This window comes from Meles meles, chromosome 8 (assembly GCF_922984935.1).
Source record: "Meles meles chromosome 8, mMelMel3.1 paternal haplotype, whole genome shotgun sequence".
Taxonomy (NCBI): domain Eukaryota; kingdom Metazoa; phylum Chordata; class Mammalia; order Carnivora; family Mustelidae; genus Meles; species Meles meles.
This window is the reverse complement of record NC_060073.1, coordinates 62,613,996-62,637,293: the sequence shown is the minus strand read 5'-3', so window position 1 is coordinate 62,637,293 and position 23,298 is coordinate 62,613,996. Positions and strand designations below refer to the sequence as shown.

The 23,298-nt window shown below is 50.8% G+C and overlaps 1 long non-coding RNA gene across 1 annotated transcript; it reads left to right on the top strand.

Moving 5' to 3' along the window:
* Positions 1–285: 285 nt before the first annotated feature.
* On the top strand, positions 286–21,367 carry LOC123949165. Its single transcript, XR_006820030.1, has 3 exons — positions 286–319; positions 8,770–8,897; positions 18,999–21,367. It is a non-coding gene; the product is annotated as an uncharacterized LOC123949165 (long non-coding RNA).
* Positions 21,368–23,298: the final 1,931 nt, after the last annotated feature.

Below are 23,298 nucleotides of genomic sequence, written 5' to 3'. Positions count from 1 at the left end.
CACTAACAAAATTGTTCCTCCTCGGTGTGGTGTCCATCTCCTTGGAGTGGCTGTCCTGGTTTCTAGAGCCTCTTCTTGCCTCAACTGTGGAACGCTTTTTTTTTTTTTTTTAAGATTTTATTTATTTATTTGATAGGCAGAGATCACAAGTAGGTGGAGCGTGGCAGGCAGAGAGAGAGGAGGAAACAGGCTCCCCACCAAGCAGAGACCCCGATGTGGAGCTCAATCCCAGGACCCCGGGATCATGACCCAAGCCAAAAGAAGGCAGAGGCCTTAACCCACTGAGCCACCCAGGCACCCCTGTGGAACACTTCTAAGGGTAAGTCCTTGTTATCCAAGGAAGCCCCCTGGGTCACAGGCCATACTCTGCCCTCTACCCCATCCCCATGCCCAGCTTGGTGCTCACAGGGTGATCAGCCCCTGAACTAAGAGTCCACAAAACTGGTGGAATAAAGGAAAGGTCTTGGTTTCCAGTGGGTCCAGATGTCAAAATCCCAAGAGACTTCCTTTCCTCCACACTCTTCCATTTCTTAACTCTCTGAGGCCTCACCAACACTTCCAGGGTGAGCTGAATGCTCTGATTCTCAGTGCTGGCCCTGAAGGGGAAGGGTCAACAGAGGCTCCTGCTGCTGGATAAACCCAGAATCCTAAGGTCAGATTAGAAAGGACAAATGCCCTCCGTTTACAGAGAGAGAAGCTGAGGCCTAAGGAGAAGGCTAGGTCTGAAGTAGACGGCTACTGTAGCTCAGACTGGGCCAGAAGCCTTCGCTATGGCATTGTTTCTGTATCATCACCCTACAGTGTCACTGAGTGTCACTGGAGACCCAGGCCTTCTTCTCACTAGGAGGCCCCAGTACCCAGCACAGCGCAGGCCCAGAAGAGGAACTTGGTAAGCATGGTCAGAGAGCTAGTGGTGGGAAGTTGCTGCCTGAGTCTGTGGGGCTCCAAGCACCGCCTCCCTGAAGAAAGACCACGGCTCCTTTAAATTTCCAAGATCAGCAAAAAAATGTTGAGAGCCTTTGCCACATTATTCTTAGCTCTGAGCCCAGCCCAGGCCCGGCTGTGGCCCTTCCCCCACACTCCCAGGCTGCACATTCTGGAAAAAGCACTCTTTTTGGAGGGAGGAAAGGCTGAATTACAGTGAGACTCTCCAGCATTTCAGATCTGAATTTCCCTCCAGTGCCTTGGCTCCCTGAAGGAGCTCTTCCTGCCCTCCACCCTTATCCCATCCCTGAGAGGGGTAGAAAGTTGCCCAAGGTCACATGGCAGGTCCGAGGTAGAGCTGGGCCAGAGTCCAGGCGCGGGACCCCCAGCTCTCTTACCCCCAAACCACCTTCTCATTGATCCAGCCCAAAGGGCAGGCCCCATTCGGCCAGGGATTACAGAAACAGCTTTCTCTGGCTCCAGCGGTTAGACTGATGCAGTCCTTGCCCTGTAGAACCCTAGAGCGAAAACTAACATATCATTTAAGTGCTCAGCATACCCCTATTTAATATTTTAGGACTAAGTAAGAATGTCACCATTATATTTTTAAGTAAGCTCCACACCCCGCATGGAGCCCAGTGTGGGGTTTGAACTCCCGACCCTGAGATCAAGACCTGAGCTGAGATCAAGGGTTGGATGTTTAACCCACTAACGCACCGGACACCCCAGAACGTCGCCATTTTAAACCCGAGGAAACTGAGCCTCAGGGAGGCCCAGTGGCATGTTTAAGGGCATAGAGTGAGCTGCATTCAGCCCGAGGATTTGAACTAGGTCAGTTTGTCCAGGGGAAGGTAGGGAAAGAAATGGCATTTATGGGTTACTTTGCTCTGGCTGGCCATGCTGGGCACCTAAACAGTATCTCACTTTTAATTATAGGACGCTAATTGGAAAGAAGTGTAATCCCTTTCTTCTTTTTACATGGGTTAAAACGGGCCAAGAAAGGCTCTGCTAACCAGACCTCGGTGGGCCCTCTTCCTCAGGCAGTTCTTTGAGATGCTGCCCAGAAGCCAAGAATTTGCTCTCAGCCCAAAGCACGAGTCAGGGAAACACAATTTCTGCGATCTCTGATGCTCTCCGTGGCGTGTGGGGCCTTCCCACCAAAAGGGCTGTCCCATAAACTGCCACGTAGGAGGGTGGGGGGGCCCAAGTGGGGCTGGGGGTGGGCGGGCATGGGGTCTCTCCCCTCCTCCTCCCAGAGCCCGCCCACCTCACCCCACCCCTCTGCAGTCCTTTGCTGCGGAGGGAAGTCACAGGGGCCATGCAGTGCCTTCACCCACACGCCTGACGCGACACGCAGAAGACACGCCCACAGACATGTGACACCGCAGATGCACATGTGTCTGTCCACCCGCTGTGGCCCCTTCGTGCAGTCCACCTACACACGTGGCTGAGTATTCTCTAGCAACACAAATGCACCGCGCGGAGCATGCTTGCCTCGTGGGAGCCCATGTGCCCGCATGGACAGGAAGGCACGGGGGAAAGGGCACAGCCAGGAAGTCAGGGGTCCCACTCTCATCTCTTTACCCTTTATTAGCTGTGAAGCACCCAGGAAGTCACTGCCCTCTCTGAGTTTCCATTTGTAAAATGAGAGGCTGGGACTCCTTGCCACCCCACTCCCCACTCCCTGTAGACGTTCACCCTGCCTTCACCTCAGAACCTGCAGGTCGGGGCCACCTGGGTGGCTCAGTCAGTTAAGCATCTGCCTTCGGCTCAGGTCAGGATATCAGGGTTAAGGGATCAAGCTCCACATTGGCTCCCTGATGATCAGGGAGTCTGCTTCTCCTTCTCTTCCCCACTGCTCCCTGACCCCCTTGAGTGGTCTCTCTCTTTTGCTCACTCTCTCTCAAATAAAGAAATAAAAATCTTTTTAAAAAAAATCTGCAGGCCTTTCTTGAGCATCTACCATGAGTGGGGTGCCCCAAACACTACGAGGCTAAGACACAGTTCCCACTGGGAAATGGAATGAGCTAGGTACAGAGCATAGGGACAGGGCTCCTGACCCCAGCCTGGGCTCCCTCTCCACCAGCTCTCCGGTGGCTTCCCGCAGTCCCTGGAGAAAGTCCAAGCCCCTTCTTCCCCTCCTCCCTGTGCATCAGGCATGCCAGTTTGCAAGTGCAGGTCCTTGGGGTCCCAGGGCAGAGATGGTCTGCCTTCTAAGGATCAGAGCAAGGGAAAATGCTCTTTAAAAAAACTCAGCTTTAGGGGTACTTGGGTGGCTCAGTGGGTTAAAGCCTCTGTCTTCGGCTCAGGTCATAATCCCAGGGTCCTGGGATCGAGCCCTGCAGGGAGCCTGCTTCCCTTCCTCTCTCTCTCTGCCTGCCTCTCTGCCTGCTTGTGATCTCTGTCTGTCAAATAAATAAATAAAATCTTAAAAAAAAAAAACAAAAAACTCAGCTTTAGGGATTGGGGGAGTACATTCTATTTTGGGCGGATTGGTAGCTCTCTTCCTGCACCCAGCCTCCTCCTCCTAGGCCTCCTCTGGCAGCCCCATGGAAATGGCTCCAGCTGCCTGCAAGGCCAGGCCAAGAGGGCTGGTATGGTAGTAGATGCTTGTTAAATACACTCTGGCCTTTCCCTTCCCCTTCTCCCCCTCTTCTACCCTGTCACCCAGCACCCAGCTCTTTTCCCTCCCCCCTAGGTGATATCCACAGCTGTCATAATAGTGATGATCAGCTCAGACACAGGGCTGCTCTCCCTGTCTCACCATCTATCTCTGACACTCAGAAAAGGGACCCCTGAGTCCTGACCAGCAACCCCCCCCCCCGCCCCCGCTCTACCCAGGTCTAATCTGGTTCAGCCCAGGGCAGCCTCCCCAGTGTTATGAGTCCAAGAAGTCCCGGCTTGGAGGTCTGCTACATTTTAGCCTCATGCCCATGATCTAGAACCACCCCGCCCCAATCCTCCTTAAACTATGAATGATCATCTCAAAGATAATGAGCAGCACAGATGAAACAAAGAATTGGAGAGCACTTTGAGAACTCTGGATGAGTTCCCACTCTGCTCTCCTCTTCATCGCCTAGTCCAGTCCTACCTGGCCACTCCTGCTCTGTCCTCTGAGCGCTGTCCCGTTGGTTCACTCACACACATACACATGAGGATCCCAAATAGCTGTGAGTGTCATGGCGACACTGCCCTGGGGAAGCACAGGCAGAGGACGGCAGCCTGGCCAAGGGGGAAGAACCCAGCCTGGGAGTCAGGAGATCTGGATGCCACTACTCGTTGAGTGACCTTGGAAAGTCACTGCACCTCCCTGTGCCTCAGTTTCCTCATGTGTAACATGGGGGTATGAGCAGGATCTAGAAGAATCTGAGAGATTTCATTTCAAACAGGAAGAAGGGTTCTGCAAGGAGAAGAAATGGGCACAGCCTTTCTAGAAGGCACTTTGCACCAGGAGCTTTCAAGACATGTTACTGAATAATTTCCTGCAATATTGCTTGTAATAGCAAAAATTGGGAAAATACCTCTATTGGTAGGAAATGGGAATGCCCAGAAGCTGGGAAAAACAGTAAGTAGGAAGTTCTTTATGTCCTGATCCTGACATGGAAGAGGGAAGTGAAGGAGAATGTGTAAGTTACACTGATGTCCTTCAGACCCCAACACAGCATCCCCTGCAGGGGGGTGAGAAGCTTGTAACATTCTTCCCTTCAGGGGAAGGGAGAAAGGGAGGGGTGACAAGTATGTTTGGATTGACCCAGAGCTGACCCAGAATAGCTCTGGTTTGAACTGCGTGAGTCTGCTTATATGCAGATTTTTTTTATAAATACTGTACAATACGGTAAATGAATTTCTCTTTCTTATGATTGTCTTAAAAACATTTTCTTTTCTCTAGCTTACTTTATAGTAAGAATACAGTATAAATACATATAACATCCAAAATATGTGTTAACTGACTTTATGTTATCAGGAAGGCTTCTGATCAACAATAAGCTATTAGTAGTTAAGTTTTGAGGGAGTCCAAAGTTATATGTGGAATTTTTGACTGTGAAGGGGTTCAGCACCCTTAGCCCCAGTGTTGTTCAAGGATCAGCTGTATACAAATGCATTACGTATTCACACATTTTTAAATTATTTGTGTTCTTTTGGGGAAAAAAATCAGCTTTTTGGAATTTAGCCTAGGGAAATTATTTTTGAAATATGAGCCTAGGAACGTGTACAAAGATGCTCATTACAGCTTCTGTGTGTAAGGGCCAAAAATTGGAGACAGTGTCAGTATGGGACAGACTCTTGGCAGCCATCATAATGGGGAAAACTGTTTGAATCCTCAAGCAGAGAAAGACAGCACAAAGGATTTGGTGGATTAAAGAAATAGAGCAGCTTATAAAAGAGCATGTTTATGAAAACTCTCTATGCAGAGGGGCAGACGTGTGGGAGTATGTTCACATTACCCCGAGAAGTCCACTCTTGGTATTAGATTATTTCCACTTAATTTTTAAAACATTTCTGCCGTTCAACGTTGTCTTAATTTACTTATTTTTTCATTTTAAAAAATTTTATTTTTTAAAGTAATGTCCATATCCAACATGGGGCTCAAACTTACAACCCTGAGACCAAGAATTCCATGCTCTACTGACTGAGCCAGGCAGGCATCCCTGAAGTTGTTTTATTTTTTTTTCAATGAACGTGTGTTAATAAAAAATATAAAGAAATGTGTATAAAACTCATAGAAAAAGACCAGAAGGAAATACTCTTAAATGGTTTAATACAGTTTATCTTTGGAGATGGAAATATACATTATTTCTATTTTCTTCTCTCTGCTTCTCTGAAAATTTTCAATAACATATATCATTTCTATAGTCAGTTTCTAAAAATCAGTTAAGTGAATAGGGAAGAAACATCCAGTGGGAGGTCAAGCCTGACCCGAAGGCCACATCTCAATGGGGGATGGGGAAGTGCAGGCCAATGGCCAGTGGGCTCAGGGCCCCTCACTGCAGCTCTGGGGAGGATGGGAGGATGGGAGGCTGGGGCTGGAGCTCTTCTGGCTAAGCCTGGCATTTTCCACCCCCACCACTCCAAGCCTGCTGGCTTTAGGCCTCAGGCTAAAATGAGCTAGATCCCAACAGTACTTCATGGGAAGCCGCCAAGGCAGGCAGAGAAGGGCCTGACAAAGGTCACTATGTGAGGGGTCGAGAGTATGTGTGGGTAAAGCTGCAGAAGATGATGGCCAGCCAGGGGTATCCCAGGATCTTGGAGGCGGGGAATTTGGAGCTTCCTCCTGAAGACAATTTAGCAGGGAACAGAGAAGGTCACGTTGGTGTTTTTGAAGATTTTATTTATTTATTTTAGAGGTAGGGGGAGCAGGGAGGAGCAGAGGAACAAACAGACTCTTTGAGCCAGGAGCCAATGCGGGGGCTCAATCTCAGGACCCTGGGATTGTGACCTGAGCCAAAACCAAAAGTCAGGTGCTTAATAAACTGAGCCACCCAGGCACTCCCACCCTTTTTTTTTTTTCTTTTTAAGATTTTATTTATTCATTTATTTGAGAGAGAGAAAGAGGTGTTTTTAAAGTAGTTCTCTGCCTGCTGTGTGGAGAGTGACAGAGGCCAGGAGGAGAATGTCACAACAGTCCCAAGCGAGGTGCTAATGCATGCACCCAGGTAGGAATCATAGAACAGGAGAGGTCCTGGTGGCAGACTAAGCATGGAGGGGCCAGGAGCAGGAGGAAGGAGGGCTCTGGGACCTGTAGCCTGGGGAAATGGGTGGCCCTTGGTCCCCTTCCTGAGACTGACCCTGGAGGAAAGGTGTTGTATGTAGCTTGGAGAATCTGGGAGGCTGTAGCATCCATCATTCTGGCGCTCAAGAGAGAGGGCCAGGCTGGAGAGGACAGACATCACGGGATGGGAGGTGTGGGTGAGGGCTGGTCCAGAGCGAGAGAAGAACTGAGCCCGGGGAGAAACAGGGCCACTCCAGGCAGAGGGGGCTCCCCTGCCACCGTCAGGAAGGAGGATCAGAGTGGAGCTGGCCGGGCTGCCCTGAAAGGGGACCGGTGTCGGGGAGGGAGGTAGTGGGAAGAAAGCCTTGCAGGATGCAGTGGAGAAATCGTGCCCTGGTCCCCTCCTCCCTCGCTGGGAATGCCGAGGGAGGACCAGGCTGCCCCATTCCATGGCGGGTGGGGTGCGTCCGAGCCGGGATCTGTACACTCGGCCCGATCCCATTGGCTGGCTGGCGGGAGCCGGCGCAGAGACACGCCGCGCTGATGCAACGTGGGCCTACGGTTGCCGGCCCCGCTGAGGGGATGCAGCTGTGTAGGCCGCGGCCCAGAGGTTCCAGCAGGGAGGGGGGACCGGCTCTTAGGGGGGCGGGGGGAGAGGCCAGAGCTCTGGGACGGCAGCCCAGCCAGGCTCCAAGGCTGGCTGTTGTGCGTCTGCTCTGACTCACGAGGGAAACACGCCTTTCATGGAAGCACCCAGAGCCCTCAGCTGGGTGCGAGTGCGTGGGGGCGCGGGCTGGGGGAGGGGCCGCGAACGAGGCGCCCCGCTCTGCCGTCCCTCTCCAGCTCAGCATTCCTGAGGCCAGATAGGGAGGAGGGGCAGGAAGAAGGGAGAGGAGGGGGAGGAGGAGGAGGGGAGGAGCTGGGCACTTGCGGAGCCCAGACTGAGCATGGGTCTTGGGTTTCCATCTGTGCTCAGCCTCTGACTCTGTATGTGACTTCGGGCAAATCCTCATTCCTCTGAGCCTGTTTCACCACCGCTTTAGTTGGGTAACTAAACACATAACACAGACAGTTATGGAAAAGGATTTGGAGATTGGGGGCTGGAGCGGGAAGGGGGGGTCACCAGGAGCAGAGCTGCCTAGTCCAAGTCCCCACACCAGGCGCAGAGGAAAAGGAAATGGCATTTATGATGCCCACTGTGTGCCTTCTCTGTTAAGTCCCATAACCTTGCTGTGAGGTAGGCCTTTTTAATTCCCACTTTACAGATGGGGAAACTGAGCCTCAAACAGCCCAAGAATGATAGAGCCTGGATTTGAAGCCAGGTTTCCCTGCTTGGGGTCTGGAGTTCTCTCAGCTCTAACAACTTGAGTCATACCTGAGGGCATCAGGAGGCTGAGGCTGGCTGGCATCACTGATGACCAGAACTCAGAACTGCCCAAATCTTGGACACTTTTTGTCCTTAAGCAATGAGCCTCACGTGGGATGCTCAGAGGTATGACAGAGGGGAACAGGGAGAAGGTATTAGAACCCAAATGTACCTAGCCCCATGCAGGAATGAAGGGCAAGGAAGACTTCCTGGAGGAGACTGCCTGGGGTTGAAAAGGCACTCACAGCAAGCTCAGAAGGCTTGGGAGGGTGAGGAAGACCAGGTGCTCACCTCAGGTGCACAACTGAGGGCAACACCTAAACCCACAGTAATCAAGGTAAGTAATAGTCTCAAAAATCAAAATCAACACAACACACAAAAATCCATGATGACCAAAATATCAAAATTTTAAATAAAGCCAGAACCAAGCCAACTTCATGGGTGTACACCCTGTGTAGTCTCCAGGGGCCGCACACTGTTCTTCTGTTGCCATCTTGAAATTCCAAATAATTTTTGAGGAAGGGGCCCCACACATCATGTAGCCCGTCCTGGGCAAGAACAGTAGAACAGTCCTGTGTCCCGCTGTATTGGAGCCTGAGCCCAAAGAGGGCTTTTTTGCATTAACTTTGATTTTTTTTTTTTTTTTACAAAAACTGTTATTAAAAATATTGCAAATGTTATTTATCTTGATTACTGAGGTTTTTGATGCTCCTTTTATTTTTATTTATTTATTTATTGAAAGATTTTCTTTATTTATTTGGCATACAAGCAGGGGGAGCGCGATGCGAGGCTTGATGATTCCCTGGACCCCGGGAATCATGACCTGAGCTGAAGGCAGAAGTTCAACAACTGAGCCACCCAGCTGCTCCTCTGACACCTTGAATTCGCAGCAGCCGGGTGAGTGCCTCCTGGCCTCCCCCAGTCCCACCCTAACTAGAAGTTGAGGAAGGGCAGCTGGGGTAGAGGGAGCCACAGGGCAGTGGTCAGAAGCCGGCCTGGCCAGCAGAACTAGCCTGTGAGGAGTTCTGGCAAGACTGGGGGGTGGGGGGAGGCTGGTGAGCCACAGAGTCCTTGCAAGAGAGGCACCTGGAGGTTTCCCTGCCTTCCAGTCACTGTCCAGAGCCTTAGTGCCCTATCTGGGAAATGAGAACAAGGGTTCATTTCAACAGCCCCTCTTCCAGGTTGTTCTGAGGGACAAAAGGAAAAAAAAGTTGCCCTGTAAATGGGAAAGTACGTGGCCAAGTTCTGTGTTGAATGCCACTCTGCTCCCACAGGCATGCTTGGGACCCTCTCCCCTCCCCCCCATGCCTCAGACCCTCTGTCCCTCTGTCCCTCCATTCTCCTTTCTCCCTCTGCAAAGGCAACAGCGCAGCAGCATCCTATCTCCCCCTCTCTCTGCCTCCTGTTGTGTTATCACACCTCTTTCTCTGACTTGAACCCCTGTCCCTACCTCCCTCCCACAAGGACCCATGTGGTTGTGTTGGCCCACCAGGGTAATCTCCCTATCTAAGATCCGTAATTGAATCACCCTTACCATGTAAATGAACATATCCAAAATTAGGACCCAGACAACTTTGGGGGACCATTGTTCTGCCTACCACAGAGGCCAACCCTGTGAAGGCCTTTGAGGAGAGGACAGCAAGCCCTCCAAGCAGAGGAAACTGTGTGTGCAAAGGCTTCAAGGCTAGGCATGTTCTCAGAATAGCGAGAAGGCCACACTTCTAGAAAGTCTTGTTCCAATTAGCTTGATTCTAGTCAGCTTGATCCAGGAGGTCAGTCCCACCTCTGCAGATACGTGTGTTGTGCTCCAGGAACCCTAAGCATCCAGGACAACCCCTATAGAGGAGTCCCTTGGCACTTCCGGTCATCTCCTCCATCCCCCGACTTCTTGCTGGCCAGCCGTTCACATGCTTAGAATGAGAGCTCTGGGTGTTTGAAGAAGGGGCCCACTTGGGCAGCCACCTAGAGCTGGAGGCCACACTGATTCTGATCAAGGAGTAGGCCCAGCCCCTGGTACTTGCACATAATCCTGCTTTTTCTTCCCTGCTGAAGGCCAGGGTTGTGTGGCTAAGGGAGGAGGGGTCAGGAAAGGCTAGGCCTCTAGCAGAGGCAGCGGCCTTCAATGCCCACACTGTTAGCTCTGGACTGTGGCAGGGATGGCGCCGGGGTCTGGCTGAATGAGGCATCTGTGATCTCTAGGTCAGGGGCTCTCCTGGGATACACCTCCCACTCCCTAGCTCTGCCTGTACAGTTGGTTTCCTTAGCATCCCTCATACTGTCCCACAGGGACCATAGCTGCCTGGGCCACTGGCTGTTGGATGGTGGTCTTTCCTGTTAGAACTGAAGCTCTGTGAAGGCCAGACACTGTCTTGAACACACCAAGGCCCAGCACCCAGCCCAGGGCTTGGCTCAGAGAAGTTGTTCCATAAATATATGGAATGAATGAATGAATGAATGAGTGAATGAATGAGGGACTGTTGCTATCCTTGCTTCATCTGATCACCTCTTCCCTGGACCATTGCACCAGCTTCCTCACCAGTCTCCCTACCTCTAACCCCTGCTCCACACCGTGTCAGGGGGTGATGCTAGCATACCTAGTTAAAACCCTCCAGAAGCTCCCTGAAACCAGCTAAGTAGCTGCCAGACTCACTAGGCATTCACCCACAAATTCTCTTCCCTGCTCCTGCACTATCCGCTGAGCACACCAAATACCTTCCAGCCTGTGTGCCCTTCCATTTGTGGGTTCCTAAGCCCAGATGCCCTTCCTCCTCTTCTCCCCACCTGGGTGACTTCTACTCATGGTTCAGGAGACAAGCTCCTCCAGGAAGCCTGCCCTGACTACCCCCAGCTTCCTCTGGGCTCCCATAGCCTCCCCATTCCACTCCGTGCTTCCCACCATCTCAGCACCAATTCTGTCTCCTTCTCCAGACCCTAAGCTCCTCAAAGGTAGGCACTGAATCTGACCTCTGTTTTTGTCCTAGCAAGGGCCCTGAACAACAAAGGTATAAAAAGCTCAGCCTCCAGAGAGCGGGAGGCCTGAGGCCTGACTAGTGGGCACTTCTGCCCTCTGGTGGCCATTTTCAATCACTGTGCTCTTCTGTGTCCTATTTATGAGCCTCACTAAGGTAATGGACTGGCTCCTAGAACAGCGGTTTTCGAAATGTGCCGCCAGGGGGCGCCTGGGTGGTTCAGTCTGTTGGGCGTCTGCCTTCGGCTCACGTCATCATCTCGGGATGATCTTGGGATCCTGGGATCCTGGGATACAGCCCAGCGGCTAGCCCCGCGTGGGGCTCCCAGCTCAGCGGGAAGTCTGCTTCTTCCTCTGCCTCTGCCCCTCCCCCTGCTGCTCTTGCTCTCTGTCTCTCTAATAAATAAATAAAACCTTAAAAAAAAAAAAAAAAAGAATGTGGCCTCAGGACCACAGCACCAGCATCACCTTGGAACTTGTTAGAAATGAAAATTCTGGGGCACCTGAATGGCTCAGTCCGTGGAGCATGCGACTCTTAATATCAGGGTCTTGAGTTCAAACCCAATGTGGGGCATAAAGCATACTTTTAAAAAAGAGGAGGGGGGGAAGAAATGAAAATTCTTGGACTCCACCCCAGACCTATGAATCAGAAACCCTAGGGGTGGGGCCTAGAAATCTATTTTAACCAGCCCTCCAGGGGCTTCTGATGAAAGCTAGTTTGACAAGTCACCTCCCAGGAGCCCCAGGCGGTGGAGGAGACAAGGGGACCTACCTGGTGGGGCTGCCAGCTAAAACACGGGACTCCTGCTTAAAGGTGAATCTCAAATAAACCATGAAAGATTTTTATTGCCACGATTGCACCAGACACATTTACCTTTTTTTAAATTATTATTTTAAAGATTTTATTTGTTCATTTGACAGAGAGAGACACAGCGAGAGAGGAAACACAAACAAGGGGAATGGCAGAGGGAGAGGGAGAAGCAGACTCCCCGATGAGCAGGGAGCCCGATGTGGGGCTCGATTCCAGGACTCTGGGATCATGATCTGAGCTGTAGGCAGATGCTTAACGACTGAGCCACCCAGGTGCCCCACACCAGATACATTTATACGGAAACATTGTTGTTCATCTGAAATTCACCTTTAACTGCCTTTCCTTTGTTTCTCCCCCCTCTAAATCTGTAGGTTTTTGTTTTTCTTAAAATGTTATTTATTTATTTGACAGACAGAGATCACAAGTAGGCAGAGAGGCAGGCAGAGGAGAGAGGAGGAAGCAGGCTCCCTACAGAACAGAGAGCCCTACTCGGGGCTTGATTCCAGGACCCTGGGATCACGACCCAAGCGGAAAGCAGAGGCCTTAACCCACTGAGCCAACCAGGCGCCCCATCCATCTTCCAATTCTTAATAATTTTTGGACATGGAGCCCTGCATTTTCATTTTGCACAAGTATTGAGTCATAGTAAGGACCCTTGCAAAGCCTTATCCGGAATATTCAGAACCAAGAGCTCAAAGACAGGAGGGGTCTGCCCTCCAGCCGCTGAGCCATACCTCTAAGTTTTCCCAGACACCCTGTCTCCCACATCCCCCTTTGCTCCCTGGCCGGATGGGTCAAACCCTCATCTCCTCTCCCCAGAGTGTACTATGTGTCTCCTCATTGTCTAGCTGTCCCCATCCTTACCCCTTCTCTTCCTGGTTCCACTCAGTGAACTCCTCCAAATGTTTGCCATGCCACCCTCCTGCTCAAAACTTTTCTTGGGGTGTCTTCTAACCACTGTCTTCATTATACCAGCCACCTGCCATTAAGAGCACTGAGCTGGGCACTTTGTGGTCTCGTTTCCCATGTTCAGGGAAGGAATCCTGCCTCTGACCCAGGCCTCCAGGTGGGAGCACTGTGGGCAGAGCCCTGCTGCAGCCTTGACTGGAAGGCTGAGTTTCATCTCCAGCATAGCAGGAGTTGCTGCCTGGGACGGCAAGAAGAACAGGTAGAGAGGCTCCAAAGTGACTTATCGAGCACCTCCTTTGTGCCTGGCATTGTCCTGTGTACTGGGAGGGAGAAGGAGAGAGAAAATCTTAAGCAGGCTCCAGAACCCATGCAGAGCCTGTCACAGGGCTCGATCCCACAACCCCAAGACTGTGATCTGAGCCCAAATCAAGAGTCTGGCGCCCAGCTGACTGAGACACCCAGGTGTCCTGCACACGTTTACTTTTTCAAAGTAATATTAAGACTCCAAAATCTTTCAAGTCTTGAATGAGACCTTTCCTTCAAGCTAGGCTTGCCTCAGAGATTGGAAACCTGGAGAGAATGCTGCTCTCCTTCCATGACCATTTCTAGCTACCCATGGTCCCTCCAGAGTGGAGTGCAGGTGGGAGACAGGGCAGAAGAGGCCCTCCTTGCCTGACATGTTGTAACCTGGCCTGGGAACCCTCTGGCCATGGTGGATGTCTCAAGTTGATCTTAACTCATGGGATTCTCCTGGAGATTTTTCAGGAAAACTCCTCCTCTGGGGCCCTCTCACTTAGATTTCCCCTGATAAAGTAGGGCCTCCACCGATTTGGCACTTCCCTGTTGGTTTCCAGCTGTCCCCACTTTGTCAGGATCTCACCACCCCCAAAGTGGTCCTCAGGCAGCAGGACACCAGCTTAGGTGGGCAGGCCCTCATCTGGTCCCCTGGAAAATCAGGCGTCCTTTGCCTGGTCTACCCAGGCTGTGAGCAATTCCCAGCGCGGCTGTGGCTCTCTCCACTCTGCCGTCGCACACAGCCCCTTCCTGTTAGACGGCGCATGTGAGAGCCCTTTTGGTCCCAGTGTCTCCCAGACTCGAGGCAACTAGGTCAAGCTCTCTAAACAGTGCTCTGGAAGACCCCTCATTTGGCTTCAAGGAGGGAAGGGAAGCAGAGCAGAAAGACAATTGTCTCTTAAACAGCCACGCTGTCTCTTAAACACCCACCACGGCTGGGTGATGGCTTGAGGCTGGCAGGACTGGTCTGGGAGCCCTCCCTCTGCTGCTCCTGCAGGATGGGCTGGCACTCCATTTAGGACTCTGGGTGCTGGGGACCTCTTGTCCTCAGCTGGAGCCCTCGGCGAGACACCAGCCATAGTATGAGCCGCATTCCCACCCCAGCCTATCAGGTGATAAGAGAACCCCCGACTTAGTTGCCAGAGGCTCCTCCATCACCTGGGTTTGCCTGGCAAAAACTTGCTCCTCCGCAAGCCTCCAGTCAAGCTCTGCCTCCTCCAGGATGACCTCCCTGATTGCCCCATGGAGCACACTGAGACGCTCCTCCTCCCTGGGGCTTTCACCCTACCTTGTTCTCTCCTCCTGTAAGAACTGTTCTAGTTCCTGTACTTTTGAAATGTCTGGTGTCATCTTTCCCCATCAGATTGTGAGTTTCTTGAAGAATATCCCTGGATGGCTTCTGGTTTGTCTCTGGGTCCCTGTTATCCAGCACAGAGGCTGCCGGAGACCAAGGAGTAGTTATGCAAGAACAGCAATGATGACAACCTCCACTGAGGGTTAATTGCATGCCAGGCCCTGTGCCAAGCTTCATGGTGAATTATCACCTTAATCCTGTTCGAGTCTTATGTAGTAGGTACTATTATCACTGTTTTACAGAGGAGGAAACTGAGGCTCAGAAGGGGAAGTCACTGGCCGATGTTACACGACTTGAAGGCAGGAGAGCTGGGAGTAGACACAAGTCCTCCTGGGTTCGGGGCCCTTTGTGCTATACTGAGTTGGGGCTCAGTCATGCTTGATAGGCACCGGGATGGGGGCAGGGATGGCTGGGCCCCCTTAGGTCAGCCTGATGGCCTCAGAGCCCGCCACACCAGGACTCTGTGCTTTCTTGGGGGTCGCAGGACATGCAGAGAAATCAGTGGATACAGAAGGGTCAAGATGGGCATGGGAGCTGCTGACTTCTGAGGCCAGTGCATGGTCAAGTCAGGGATCCTGGGAGGGAGAAAACATATCCCTGGAAATGGACAGCTTGTAATGGCACAGGGTCTTGGTGTCACAGTGCCGCGATGGGGGTTGGCTGGGCCGCAGTTCTGGGTGACCACCTGTCCGGGTTTGCCCGTGACTGAGGGGTATGGGGCTTCTAGGACTAGAACTGTCCAGGAAGAAGTTGTCACCTGCAACTTTAGATGTTTCTGCTCATTAGATGCTTGTGGGCCCTGGAGGAAACACTCCTGGGAAGACCAGGTGTCAGCACATGCAGGTCGGTCGGCCTGGCTCTGGCCCCAGGGGCTGGTGGAGAGAGCAGGACCAGCTGTCAGAGCATTGGGGGCTGACACCCACTTCAGCCTTACCCTGGTCAAGGGTCTTAGGCCACTTGCCTAAATGACACCCCTGAGCCTCCTTTCCTTTTCTCTCCAATGAGGTGGGTAACATCCGCTTGGTGGGGCTCTTGGGAGGATGTAAATGAGATAACCTGGCAAAAGGCAGGCATCATTGCAAGATCAGGTTCAACTGAGAACAACAGGTCCTCAGAATTGTTCTGACTTAAACAAGAGTTCATTTCTCTCTCAGATGAAGTCTAGAATAGATGGTTCCGGGGTGGGGGGGGGAGGCTCTGCTTCATTAAGTCCTTGGGCATTCAGGCTCCTTCTAGCTCATGTCTCCTCCAACACTAGGGTATGGCCCTTGTCTTCAAAGACTAAGATGGCAGCTAGAGCCCCAGGCATCACATCCATGTTCCAGGCAGCAGAGGAGAGAAGGACCAAAGAAGGGCACATTCCACTTCCTTTAAGGGTACTTCCCACAAGTTGTGCACAGCAATTCCACTTACATTCCACTGGTCCTAACTTGAGTTCCAAGGTCAAGGCAAGAGAGTCTATGAGATGTACTTTTATTCCAAGGGGCCGGTAAAATCAGGAGTGCTAATTTTTTTTTTTTTTAAGATTTTATTTATTTGACAGAGAGAGATCACAAGTTGGCAGAGGGGCAGGCAGAGAGGGAGGGGGACGGGGAAGCAGGCTCCCTGCTAAGCAGAGAGCCTGATGTGGGGCTCGATCCCAGGACCTGAGATCATGACTTGAGCTAAAGGCTGACGCTTAACCAACTGAGCCATCCAGGTGCCCCAGGAGTGCTATTCTTATGGAAGAAGGAGGGTACAGATTTTGGGCAGAAGGGCTGGCCGCATGCACCTGGTACAGGGCCTGACTTACATCAGAAGGGTTCAGCAAATGTGAGCTCCTCCTCTGCAGCCTGAGAAAGCTTAGGGCTCCAGCTCCCGAACTAGCACAGAGCCTCTTGGGTGCCTCGGTGGGACTCGGAAGGAGGAGAGCAGAGCTGGGACCAGCTGGGGTGTAAGAGTCAGGGACATCCCAGGTACCACAAGGCTCAACCTGTGCCCCCCCACATCTGAAGGCCAGCCTCCTAGGAGCTCAGCAGTGGGGTTCTGGTGGGGGGCAAGGAGCCCTCATAGCCAGGCCAGAAGCTGGAGGCGGGAGATGGTCCAGTAAGGGGAAAGGGCTTGACCAATGCCAGGCAGGACACCAAGGTCCATCCACGTGGCCTGAGATCGGGGCAGAAAGGCAGCGGGCAGGGGTTCCCTAAGAGCCAGGCCTTTACTGATGGCCACCATGGAGGGGGAGAACACCGCGGAGTCACATTTGTCCAGTTTTATTTTAGAAGCAAGCTAACAGATGTTAAGTCATCTAGGAAAAGCAGCATCTGCCAAAAAAAAAGATCCCAAAATACAAGGACAGTGAAACCAGTCAGGGAAGCCCCACACTGGCTCTTGCCCCGGAGATGGGGGTCTTCTTCCTAGCGACACAACAGGGATACTCTCTGTAGTATTTATGGGTACAGTAGGGGTGGTGGCATGTAAGGCCTCCCCAAAGAGAGGCTGCTGAGTGCCCCACTCCCCACATAAGCAGTTTGGAAATGGAGGCAGGGGAGTTTTGCCTAAAGATGTCAGTCCAGTCTTGGAAGCTCGAGGTGTGCTGGGCACATTCCTTCTCCTGGACCCTGATCGGCAGCGTGTCATTTATTCCCCGAGCTGCACGTGCGTCCACGCCTTGTTGCCTGGCCCGCAGACCGGGGCTGGAAGAGCTGGTGCCCCCGGGCAGGCGCCTGGGCTGGGGGCCCTCCAAAGCTGCCTGTTGCTTAGTGCATGTCCGCTGATCCCAGGACCCTGCAAATTTCCATGCACGAATACCAGGGCCTGCCCTCCCAGGCAACAGCTTCTGCCCTCCCATCTCCAAGACCCCTTTCCCCCCCAGCTCCCCCCTATGGTCTTGCCTCCTGAGAGAAGGAAAGAAAATGGACATTCTGCTCTCTCCCACCCCTTTAGCTCTTCTGTCCTCTAGATCCTTCCCTTGGGCGTGCACACATTTTAGTTCTAGCTCACAAAGGCCCTCTCTGTTTCCCTCCTTCCCCCAGTCTTCCCTTTCTCCCACAGCAGAACCCTTCGGAGGAACGATGAGGACCTCTGTCTTCAGTACCAGCCTCCTTTCTTACGCCTGCCCTAACCAGCGTTTCTCCTGTCCACAAAGGTCCTTCCAAGGTTGCTCTGTACTGTGGACCCAGTAAGTGACTAGTTCGATGCTGCTGCCTGTCCCTCGTCAGGAGCCATTCCTCTCTTAAGTCCCAGGACTCCACACACCCTATGGTTCCCTCCTCCTCTTCTCCAAGGTGCGCCACCTCTCCATCTCTGTTGTCCGTTCCTCCTCTTCCCCTGACATGGGAGGCTGGGGCTGGTGCCTAACCTTCTCTCCAGCAGCCATCATTTCCTTGTTGGTCTTATCCCACCTCGAGGTTTTAAATACCTTTTCTTTGCCCCAACTGCCATGTTTCTGGACCTCTCCCAGACTCCAGACGTGTATCTCCAATTGTGTGCCCACCATCTCCACTTGGATTTCTCAGAGACATCTGAGACATCTCAGAGACATCCGGATCCGAATTCTGATCGGACATCCCAGAATGTGACTCCCTCTTCCACTCCCTGCTGGGGCCCTCCCCTCAGCCACCTGTCCTTTGACTGTCACATCTGCTTCAACCCTACTACCCACCTGGGTGTGTTTCACTCATGAGGCAAAAACACTGACGGCCTCCTGCTTTGAACTCTGCAGTGCCTTCCCACTTCAACTGGATGGAGACTTAAATTCTTACCGTGGGCTCTAGGCCCTCTGTGCTCTGATCTCCGTGACCTCATGGATCTACGTTTTCCCTCCCTGCCCCACACCACCCCCTCCATCACCTCCTTCCTTCAAGCCACACTGGCCTCCTGGCTTGAACAGACTAGCTGTGCCCCACCTCAGCGCCTTTGCACCTGTGGTCAGCTTTGGGTTTTTTTACTCAAATGCCACCTTTCCTGACCACTCCATTTAAAATGGTAAATCCCCTGTTCACCTTTCATGTTCTCCTATATCTGTGGTGTTCTTTCTTTTCTCCATAGCACATATCCCATTCTTTTTTTTTTCTTGCTTATTATCTACCTTCTTCCACTCAAAAGTAAATTTCATGAAGGCAGAGCTCTTTCCCTGCTGTACCCCCAGCATTCAAACAATGCTAAGCACAAAATAGTCACTCAATGTGGACGTATTTAAAGGATGAAGAAAAGCAAGGAGATGTGACTATGTGAAGGAGTTGTTCTCCCTGCCCAAGGGGGCTGGGCTCCCAAAGAGGGCACTAGAATGGGGGTGACAATGATTATTGTTCAGAGTCCCAAGATGTACCAGGTCCCGTGCTGGGGGCTAGGGGCAGGGTGTGGCAGACACAGATGCTGACAGTCACAGAGACAAGTGATAAATGAGGGGACAGAGGGAACCCCCAGAGGAAGCCTGTGGCAACCCACAGGAGAGCTTACCCATGAAAGACTCCTGTGAGGAGGAGACCCCTGATCCCTGCCTGAGTCCTAATTGGCCACTCTCTGCTCAGCTCTCCTCTAAGCCTCCCGGAGATTCTGAGGGAGCAGTGAGATAAAGCTGCCCTGATGGGGGATCAGAACTACCTGGGTTTCCATGTTGGGTTCCCAGCTGGGTTTGGGCAAAGCACTTCCCCTCACCAAGTCTCGGTTTTCTCCTATGGAAAGTGTGCCAGCTGCTGACCGGAGCTTCTCCTAGATTCCTTCAGACAGCAGACCTCAGTCAGGTCGTGGAAGCTGGCCACTCAGATCTCCGTTCAAGAAAGCCCGCAGCATGGAGTGGAAGGAAGCCCGGGGCCTCTTGGCCAGGGACAACAGCACCTGTAAGACTGATGGACCATTCGCAAACTTTGGTGTTTACAGTTGAAGAAACAGAGACCAAGCAGAGTAAACTATGTTGTTTGTTCTCCATTCTTCCTTCTACCGTTGCCATGGTTCACAGAGAGTAGAGGTACTTCCTTGCTCTGCTGACATTGGCTTGGTCATGTGACTTGCTTTGGCCAGTGGAATGGGGCCAGAAGGGACAGGGCGACTGTTCTGAGCCCAGGCCTTAAGAGGCATCACGTGTTTTCACTTGTACTCTGGGAGTTTCTGTCATCCACCTTGAGGAAAGCGTGCTCTGGGGAGCCAGCGATCCCAGAACGAGAGGCACGTGGGGCAGACCTAGCGTGAAAGACAGCCGGAAGCCTTCCCTGCCATCCCAGCCCACCTGCAGACTGTGAGCAGGACAGAGGAACATTGCTTATAAGCCACTCAGAGATTTAGTTTTCTGTTATGCGGCTTTATCGTAGCAATAGCTGACCGAGGCCCCCAAGGTAAGAGAAGTCCTGTCACAAAACGCCACACTAGAAGTCACAGCGTGTGAATCTGATCAATGCTATGCATATAGAATTGTTTAGTAAAAGAAAAGTTCAGAATATGATCAACAAACTTCATTGTGACTGAAAAAAAGACCCGTTTGTGTCCTGGTCAGTATGGGACCAACTGGGCAGAGGGTCTGCCAAGTGCCTTGTTTCCGAGATTTGCCTCTGCTCCTCCATCCACATTTGCAGACAAAGATACCACAGTCCTTTGCTCTCAACCTCCATGATGAGAAATGGCATAATCAATCTAGGCCACATGCCTTCTTTCCAAGAATTTTGGAACTAGGACAGAGATAGAAAACTCAGTTTCTCTTTGGAGGGGGGGTGGACCATAATATTAATTTAGGACCTGTTTGATGGCCCTGTTTTTGCCTCATCCTGAGGCCTGATGGCACCTCTGCCCTTCAAGCTTGGGGACTCCCCAATAACCTTCCACTGAATTCCCCTTTGGGCTGAAATTATTCTATTATAGAAACTGAATCAGAAGAAAACTCTGTGGGAAGCAATAGGAGGCATTTTGAGTTCATGAAATTTTCTTTGGTATAGTTATTACTATGATGTGGTATGTCTGTTTACCCCCACTAAACCGGACACTCCTACGGGGTGGAAGATGGGGCCTGGTTCCATTCTGCATGTTCCTGTGCCAGCTTCAGGTCTGGCGTGGTCTGGGTGCCTAGCAAAGTTTCATTGAATTGAGTCATTACAGGAAGCCACAGTTAATATCACCTTTCCTGGGGTGTTGGCTGGTTGAAGGATACTTTTATTCCCATGTTCATAGCGTTACACCCAGCAGCCAAAAGGTGGAAGCAACAGATGAATGGAGAAAATACATACAGTGGAATATTATTCAGCCCTCAAAAGGGAAGACACTCTGATCCATGCTACAACACAGATAAGCCTTGACGCCATCATGCTAAGTGAATAAGTCTGTATGACTCCACTAATATGAGGTAACTAAAGTAGTCAAATTCATAAAGACAGAACAGAGAATGGTGGTTGGTAGGGACTGGGGGTTGAGGGAATGGGGTATCGTTGTTTAATGGGTACTGACTTTCAGTTTGGTAAGACAAAGAAAGTTCTGGAGACGGTTGATGGTGATCGTTGCACAACACTGTGAATGGACCTCATGCCACTGAACTGGACACTGACAGTGAAACACAAATTTTATTTTATGTATATTTTACTACAATTTTAAAAAAAGGAATAAAAGGCTTGGACCAGGGCCCAATACACAATACACACTCTAGAGCAGATGAGGGAACGCTTTCGGATCCAAACTCCTTTTGTAACGATCCTAAGGTGCCCTTTGCCTTTTTCACTGCGGTGATGTTTCACAGATGGGGCCAAACAAGGAGGGTTCAGTGACGAGGGCTGCCCCCACACCCATCAGAGCGCCAAACTGTCCTAGAAATAGCCATATTCTTTGCTGCCATGCCCTCACAGTAAAACACTGCCAACATCACTCAAGAAAGCAATAACATTATTTTATTGATGAAACAATAAAATGTATCCAATTCATTATATATTGAACCTTGAATATACACCTTTTTAATATTCCGTGTGGCTGGGGCGCCTGGGTGGCTCAGTGAGTTGAAGCCTCTGCCTTTGGCTCAGGTCATGATCCCAGGGTCCTGGGATTGAGCTCTGCATCTGGGTCTCTGCTCAGCGGGGAGCCTGCTTGCCCCTCTCTCTGTCTCTGCCTGCCTCTCTGCCTACTTGTGATATCTGTCAAATAAATATATAAAATCTTTTTAAAAAAATTCCGTGTGGCCAAGAGGAAAGTAACATAAAACACTTCCGTTGTAGACAGAAGCAACATGGCCGTCTCTGGGAAAAGCGTCTGTGCCATTGTTTGAACTGTGAGCTAAACTAGCCACTTTTTTCATGGAACAGCATTTTGACTTGGAAGAAGAATTGACAGGCAAATTATGGTCATGCTGACTTGAGTATCTGGCAGGCAGTTCTCAAAAATGAATAAATGAGCCTGACAGTTCGAGGTAGACTGACAGTATTTGCTGCTAATGATAAAATTCAACCTTTCAAGTGAAAATTAGAATTCTGGAAAACTTGTGTTCACCAGTGTAAGCCTGACAGCTTCTCAATCTGTAAAGACTTCTCTGACGAGATCTGCAGTGATATTCATGAATATGATTTTTTTTACATTACATGCTAAAATTTGTCAGTATTTGAAAGATAAATTGATGAACTATTTTCTCCCCGAACGGCCAATGCATGCTCTTACAAAATCATGCATGGGCAAAAGATATATTCAAAGTGCAAAAGAAGGGCATGTGGCAGGCTCAGCTGGTACAGCATTGATCTTCGGGTCATGAGCTTGAGCCCCATGTTGGATGGAGAGCTCACTTAACCAAAAATGCAAAAGAGACCAATGAATATTAATGTAACTGAGGAAGAAAATTTCATTGCTATGATTTCAGATTCTATTAGCAACTATCTGTCAAGAAATTTATGGAGTTTGGGTTAGTATCAAAGAAGAATATGCACAATTATTTGAAAAGACCATGAAAATACCTCTCCTTTGCTAGCTACAAATCAGTAGAAGCCTGTATTTTCTTTATGAGCTTCAAACAAAACAACATATTATGCTTGATTGAAGGCAGAAACAGGAGAATCCAGCTATCTTCTATTAGGAAAGCATTAAAGAAATTTGTAAACCTGTGAAACAATGCCACTCCTGTCGCTAGTTTTTGTTGTTGTTTAGGAAAATATATTTTTCATAAAAATATGTTAAAATTTAATACGATTGTTATTTTAATTACATAAATATTTTTAAATGTCTGTCTTAATTTAGAACACTGGAAATACCAATATAAACCACATAAAGAGAAGTTCCATGGAGTCCGCAATAATTTTTAGGTGTGAAACTGTCCCTGAGATCCACAAGGTTGAGGAGGAGAGCTCAAGGGTCAGCCCTTTGAACAACTATGCTGCACCAACCCATATCAGACACCAGGAGGCAGCAGAGACAGTCAGAGAAAGTTCTCCCCCTTGTCTGTCTTTAAAGCTATTAGGCACTTTTTGGGAGTGCCCCGTGCCGTTTGCTGCTGAAGACACAGAGGAAATCCAACATGGAGTTCATGGTCCAGTGGTAATGCAGTCGACAATGGGAGAGCCAAGATCCCCCCTCTTGCGAACATCAGGAGGTGCTGGTAAAGTCATAATGATCATACTTATTCCCACTGATGTGTGGCAAGGCCTGCCAGAGGGAGGGAGTCCACAGGATCTGGGGTCAGAAAGGACCCTGCAGCTCCCCATCCTTTCAAGGCTGGAGCCAAGGATCCAGCAGAAGGAGAAGCAAGGAAAGTATAAGTTTTTACTTACCCGAAAGAGATACTGCCCAGAGCCATCCCCAATCCCTTCGCCATGTGAAAGAGGCCCTCACAGATCTTATGCCTCTCACCTCTGTCTCCCTTCCACTTTCCACGGCCACGCCTCCCAGCCTCCTGCCTTGGCTCCTGCTTCCATGAGGCTTCAGGCCTGATCTTGCTCACCTGTCCTAGCCGCTCTAGCCGCCGCCACCACCACCACCACCTGGAAGCTGGGAAGTGCTGCATCTCCTGAGTCTCTGATCAGTGCCCTGTCTC